The following is a 6,000-nucleotide window of genomic DNA, read 5'->3' on the forward strand; positions in this document are numbered from 1 at the left end:
ACAAACAGGATTTTTATAATATGGGATTATGTTTTCTGCTAAAATGGTCAATAAAAAAGAAACCCAAAATCGTAGTTCTCTTGGTGATGGAAGCCAAAATATATTATCAGTTGGCAACAAAACAAAGAATTTCATATGTTACAGGTTGATAGCAAATTACTTCAACAGCGAAAACGGCTTGTTTTTACTGGGCATTGAACCTAGGACCTTCTGCGTGTGAAGTAGACGTGATGACGACTCCACTATGAAACCTGTGAAATCCTGCAAAGTAATGGCATTTAGAGACGAGTTTTGACCGCCAGGGGAAAAAAAAAAAAAATTGTAGTTCTGTTTGTGATGGAAGCCAAAACATCCCGTCATTCGACAACAAAGCCGAGAACTTCATATATTGGAGTTGGATAGCGTATTATTTCAACACTAAGAACAGATTGGTTTCACTGGGGATTGAACCCAGGACTTTCTGCGTGTTAAACAGACGTGATGACCACTACACTATGAAACCTGACGAAAAGTTACTGTGTATTGGCTAGCAGAGCAGAATTGTGACTGACGGGGCCTTTTTATTGCTGAAGGAAAGTATTTTTGGTTAATGAAACATTTACAATTATTATTACATATTTTACCAGTTTTATTCCTACAAAGGGATTTTGCTTAAATTGAAGTTTATATTGAATGTGTTACTTTTTTCTCCATAGTTTGGTCTTTTGCTTTTGTATTTATGGGAACTATATATTTTGAAACAAATAGGATTTTTATAATATGGGATTATGTTTTCTTCTAAAATGGTCAATAAAAAAGAAACCCAAAATCGTAGATCTCTTGGTGATAAAAGCCAAAATATATTATCAGTTGGCAACAAAACAAAGAATTTCATATGTTACAGGTTGATAGCAAATTACTTCAACAGCGAAAACGGCTTGTTTTTACTGGGGATTGAACCCAGGACCTTCTGCGTGTGAAGTAGACGTGATGACGACTCCACTATGAAACCTGTGAAATCCTGCAAAGTAATGGCATTTAGAGACGAGTTTTGACCGCCAGGGGAAAAAAAACAAATTTGTAGCTCTGTTGGTGATGGAAGCTAAAACATCCCGTTATTCGGCAACAAAGCCAAGAACTTCAAATATTGTAGTTTAATTGAGTATTATTTCAACACCAAGAACAGATTGGTTTTACTGGGGATTGAACGCAGGACCGTCTGCGTGTTAAGCAGACGTGATGACCACTACTCTATGAAACCTGAAGGAAAGTTACGGTGTATTGGCTAGCAGAGCAGAATTGTGACTGACGGGGCCTTTTTATTGCTGAAGGAAAGTATTTTTTGTTAATGAAACATTTACAATTTTTATTACATATTTTACCAGTTTTATTCCTACAAAGGGATTTTGCTTAAAAGGAAGTTTACATTGAATTTGTTACTTTTTTCCACATAGTTTAGTTGTTTGCTTTTGTATTTAAAGGAACTATATATTTTGAAACAAACAGGATTTTTATAATATGGGATTATGTTTTCTGCTAAAATGGTCAATAAAAAAGAAACCCAAAATCGCAGTTCTCTTGGTGATAAAAGCCAAAATATATTATCAGTTGGCAACAAAACAAAGAATTTCATATGTTACAGGTTGATAGCAAATTACTTCAACAGCGAAAACAGCTTCTTTTTACTGGGGATTGAACCCAGGACCTTCTGCGTGTGAAGTAGACGTGATGACGACTCCACTATGAAACCTGTGAAATCCTGCAAAGTAATGGCATTTAGAGACGAGTTTTGACCGCCAGGGGAAAAAAAAATAATAATTTGTAGTTCTGTTTGTGATGGAAGCCAAAACATCCCATCATACGGCAACAAAACCGAGAACTTCATATATTGTGGTTGGCTAGCTATTATTTCAACACTAAGAACAGATTGGTTTCACTGGGGATTGAACCCAGGACCTTCTGCGTGTTAAGCAGACGTGATGACCACTACACTATGAAACCTGACGATAAGTTACTGTGTATTGGCTAGCAGAGCAGAATTGTGACTGACGGGGCCTTTTTATTGCTGAAGGAAAGTATTTTTGGTTAATGAAACATTTACAATTATTATTACATATTTTACCAGTTTTATTCCTACAAAGGGATTTTGCTTAAATTGAAGTTTATATTGAATGTGTTACTTTTTTCTCCATAGTTTGGTCTTTTGCTTTTGTATTTATGGGAATTATATATTTTGAAACAAATAGGATTTTTATAATATGGGATTATGTTTTCTGCTAAAATGGTCAATAAAAAAGAAACCCAAAATCGTAGTTCTCTTTGTGATGGAAGCCAAAATGTATTGTCATTTGGCAACGAAACCAAGAATTTCACATATTACAAGTCGATAGGAAATCACTTCAACACCAAAAACAGATTGGTTTCACTGGGGATTGAACCCAGGACCTTCTGCGTGTGAAGCAGACGTGATGACCACTACACTATGAAACCTTTGAAATCCTGCAAAGTAATGGCAATTAGAGACGAGTTTTGACCACCAGGGGAAAAAAAACAAATTCGTAGCTCTGTTGGTGATGGAAGCTAAAACATCCTGTTATTCGGCAACAAAGCCTAGAACTTCATATACTGCAGGTTGATAGGGGATTATTTCAACACCAAGAACTCATGGGTTTCAATGGGGATTGAACCCAGGACCTTCTGCGTATTAAGCAGACGTGATGACCACTACACTATGAAACCTGACGAAAATTTACTGTGTATTGGCTAGCAGAGCAGAATTGTGACTGACTGGGCCTTTTTATTGCTGAAGGAAAGTATTTTTGGTTAAAGAAACATTTACAATTTTTATTACATATATTACCAGTTTTATTCCAACAAAGGGATTTTGCTTAAATTGAAGTTTATATTCAATGTGTTACTTTTTTTCTAAATAGTTTTGTCTTTTGCTTTTGTATTTATGGGAACTATATATTTTGAAACAAACAGGATTTTTATAATATGGGATTATGTTTTCTGCTAAAATGGTCAATAAAAAAGAAACCCAAAATCGTAGTTCTTTTGGTGATGGAAGCCAAAATATATTATCAGTTGGCAACAAAACCAAGAATTTCATATATTACAGGTGTATAGCATATTAATTCAACAGCGAAAACAGCTTGTTTTTACTGGGGATTGAACCCAGGACCTTCTGCGTGTGAAGCAGACGTGATGAAAACTACACTATGAAACCTTTGAAATCCTGCAAAGTAATGGCAATTAGAGACGGGTTTTGACCGCCAGGGAAAAAAACAACAAATTCGTAGCTCTGTTGGTGATGGAAGCTAAAACATCCCGTTATTCGGCAACAAAGCCAAGAACTTTATATATTGCAGGTTGATATGGAATTATTACAACACCATGAACACATGGGTTTCACTGGGGATTGAACCTAGGCCTTCTGCGCATAAAGCAGACGTGATTTCCACTACACTATGAAACCTTTGAAAGCCTGCAAAGTAATGGCAATTAGAGATGAGTTTTGACCGCCAGGGAAAAAAAACAAAACAAATTCGTAGCTCTGTTGGTGATGGAAGCCAAAACATCCCATCATTCGGCAACAAAGCCAAGAACTTCATATATTGTAGTTTAATTGGGTATTATTTCAACACCAAGAACAGATTGGTTTTACTGGGGATTGAACCCAGGACCTTCTGCATGTAAAGCAGACGTGATGACCACTACTCTATGAAGCCTGATGGAAAGTTACTGTGTATTGGCCAGCAGAGCAGAATTGTGACTGACGGGGCCTTTTTATTGCTGAAGGAAAGTATTTTTGGTTAATGAAACATTTACAATTGTTATTACATATTTTACCAGTTTTATTCCTACAAAGGGATTTTGCTTAAATGGAAGTTTACATTGAATGTGTTACTTATTTCTACATTTTTTAGTCGTTTGCTTTTGTATTTAAAGGAACTATATATTTTGAAACAAACAGGATTTTTATAATATGGGATTATGTTTTCTGCTAAAATGGTCAATAAATTAGAAACCCAAAATCGTAGTTCTCTTGGTGATGGAAGCCAAAATATATTATCAGTTGGCAACAAAACCAAGAATTTCATATATTACAGGTTGATAGCAAAATACTTCAACAGCAAAAACGGCTTGTTTTTACTGGGGATTGAACCCAGTACCTTCTGTGTGTGAAGTAGACGTGATGACCACTCCACTATGAAAACTGTGAAATCCTGCAAAGTAATGGCATTTAGAGACGAGTTTTGACCGCCAGGGGAAAAAAAAAAAATAATTTGTAGTTCTGTTTGTGATGGAAGCCAAAACATCCCATCATTCGGCAACAAAGCCGAGAACTTCATATATTGTAGTTGGATAGCGTATTATTTCAACACTAAGAACAGATTGGTTTCACTGGGGATTGAACCCAGGACCTTCTGCGTGTTATGCAGACGTGATGACCACTACACTGTGAAACTTGATGAAAAGTTACTGTGTATTGGCTAGCAGAGCAGAATTGTGACTGACGGGGCCTTTTTATTGCTGAAGGAAAGTATTTTTGGTTAATGAAACATTTACAATTTGTATTACATATTTTACCAGTTTTATTCCTACTAAAGGATTTTGCTTAAATTGAAGTTTATATTGAATGTGTTACTTTTTTCTCCATAGTTTGGTCTTTTGCTTTTGTATTTATGGGAACTATATATTTTGAAACAAACAGGATTTTTATAATGCAAAAGAAACAGGAGAGCAGATGTGGTTGAAATGCAAAAGAGAATGACAAATTTTATTACATCATAAAAACAGTTTTTAGATGTAGCACAGAAAAATACATATAGGTGCAACAACAGAGGGCACCTTGGCACATAAACAGTTAATCAGAATTAACAAGGCAAGTAGAATACATAAGACAACAAGTATACAGCACAGATGGCAAAAAATACAAAGTTACATGCCAGGTGATACCAGAGAACAATAGCTGGTGTGCAAGATAAGATAAAATTATACAGCACACTGGGTTTGTCAGTATATGCAAGCAATGATACATATCAGTAGCTAAATATATGCAACACTGCTCACCAGCATGCCAGGTGATACCAGAGAACAATAGCTGGTGTGCAAGATAAGATAAAGTTATACAGCACACTGGGTTTGTCAGTATATGGAAACAATGATATATACCAGTGGCTAAAAAAATGTAAACACCGCTCACCAGCAATGATATAAAGTGCCAGATAAGTGCAGGAGCCAGAGACCAAAAGATCCCCCTCAGAAGCAAGATAACGCGCGTTTCAGGTCTTGTTAGTATAACCCTTCATCAGACCGAGGAGGGGTGGTGACTCATCTGTTCCCAGAAGCTTTAATAGACCATATGGTTCATCACATGGATCGGACCGGCCAGTCAGTGCAGGTTTAAGCTGGCACATGCGTGGTCATTGCTAATCCCACTAGCAGATGCGAGTGACGTCAAGCCGAGGAGTGCAGGGGAGAGGGCGAAGGCAACGCCCCCCACGAGCAAAACTCCGCCCTTGAGACATCGCTAAGCATGCCAGGGAGAGAAGAAAGACCAGGCATGTGCACACCACACATACTGGAACATTCAAAGATACAGATATACGGGCTCCCACACAAACAGCAGTATAGGAACGCCAAGGAAAGAGGGCAAAGAAATAATGAAATGGCAGGAATCACAAGAATAACAGTAGTTAGCCCTCGACCAAGCAGTATATAATCCCGGCTGTCATGGGGGAAGCCACCTTGTAATCATAGTCCAGATGCACGATGTATTCAGGTAGTCATATTAACAGAGGCAGTGATCCATAGGGAGCAGAAGATGGAAGCTGCAAAGAAAAGGGCACAAAATGGCATAAAACACTTGCAGCAATAAAATTAGAATATAAAAACAGAGGTAAAAAATTGCATAGGTGGTAAAAAACCATATCTAGCAAAAAAAGGGGGGGGGGAAGGAGGACAGGGGTCTAAAGGAAGGGGGCAAAGCTAAGGGACTCATTCAGACCAGACGGA

The 6,000-nt window shown here is 37.3% G+C and overlaps 4 non-coding genes across 4 annotated transcripts; all 4 read right to left on the reverse strand.

The window, feature by feature from the left end:
* Positions 1-1,907: 1,907 nt before the first annotated feature.
* TRNAV-AAC (transfer RNA valine (anticodon AAC)) lies at positions 1,908-1,980 on the reverse strand. Its single transcript has one exon. It is a non-coding gene; the product is annotated as a tRNA-Val (tRNA).
* A 416-nt stretch (positions 1,981-2,396) lies between these two features.
* TRNAV-CAC (transfer RNA valine (anticodon CAC)) lies at positions 2,397-2,469 on the reverse strand. Its single transcript has one exon. It is a non-coding gene; the product is annotated as a tRNA-Val (tRNA).
* Positions 2,470-2,645: 176 nt separating this feature from the next.
* TRNAI-AAU (transfer RNA isoleucine (anticodon AAU)) lies at positions 2,646-2,718 on the reverse strand. Its single transcript has one exon. It is a non-coding gene; the product is annotated as a tRNA-Ile (tRNA).
* Positions 2,719-3,385: 667 nt separating this feature from the next.
* On the reverse strand, positions 3,386-3,457 carry TRNAI-UAU (transfer RNA isoleucine (anticodon UAU)). The gene has a single exon. It is a non-coding gene; the product is annotated as a tRNA-Ile (tRNA).
* Positions 3,458-6,000: the final 2,543 nt, after the last annotated feature.

This window comes from Anomaloglossus baeobatrachus, chromosome 2, assembly GCF_048569485.1.
Source record: "Anomaloglossus baeobatrachus isolate aAnoBae1 chromosome 2, aAnoBae1.hap1, whole genome shotgun sequence".
Classification (NCBI taxonomy): Eukaryota; Metazoa; Chordata; class Amphibia; order Anura; family Aromobatidae; genus Anomaloglossus; species Anomaloglossus baeobatrachus.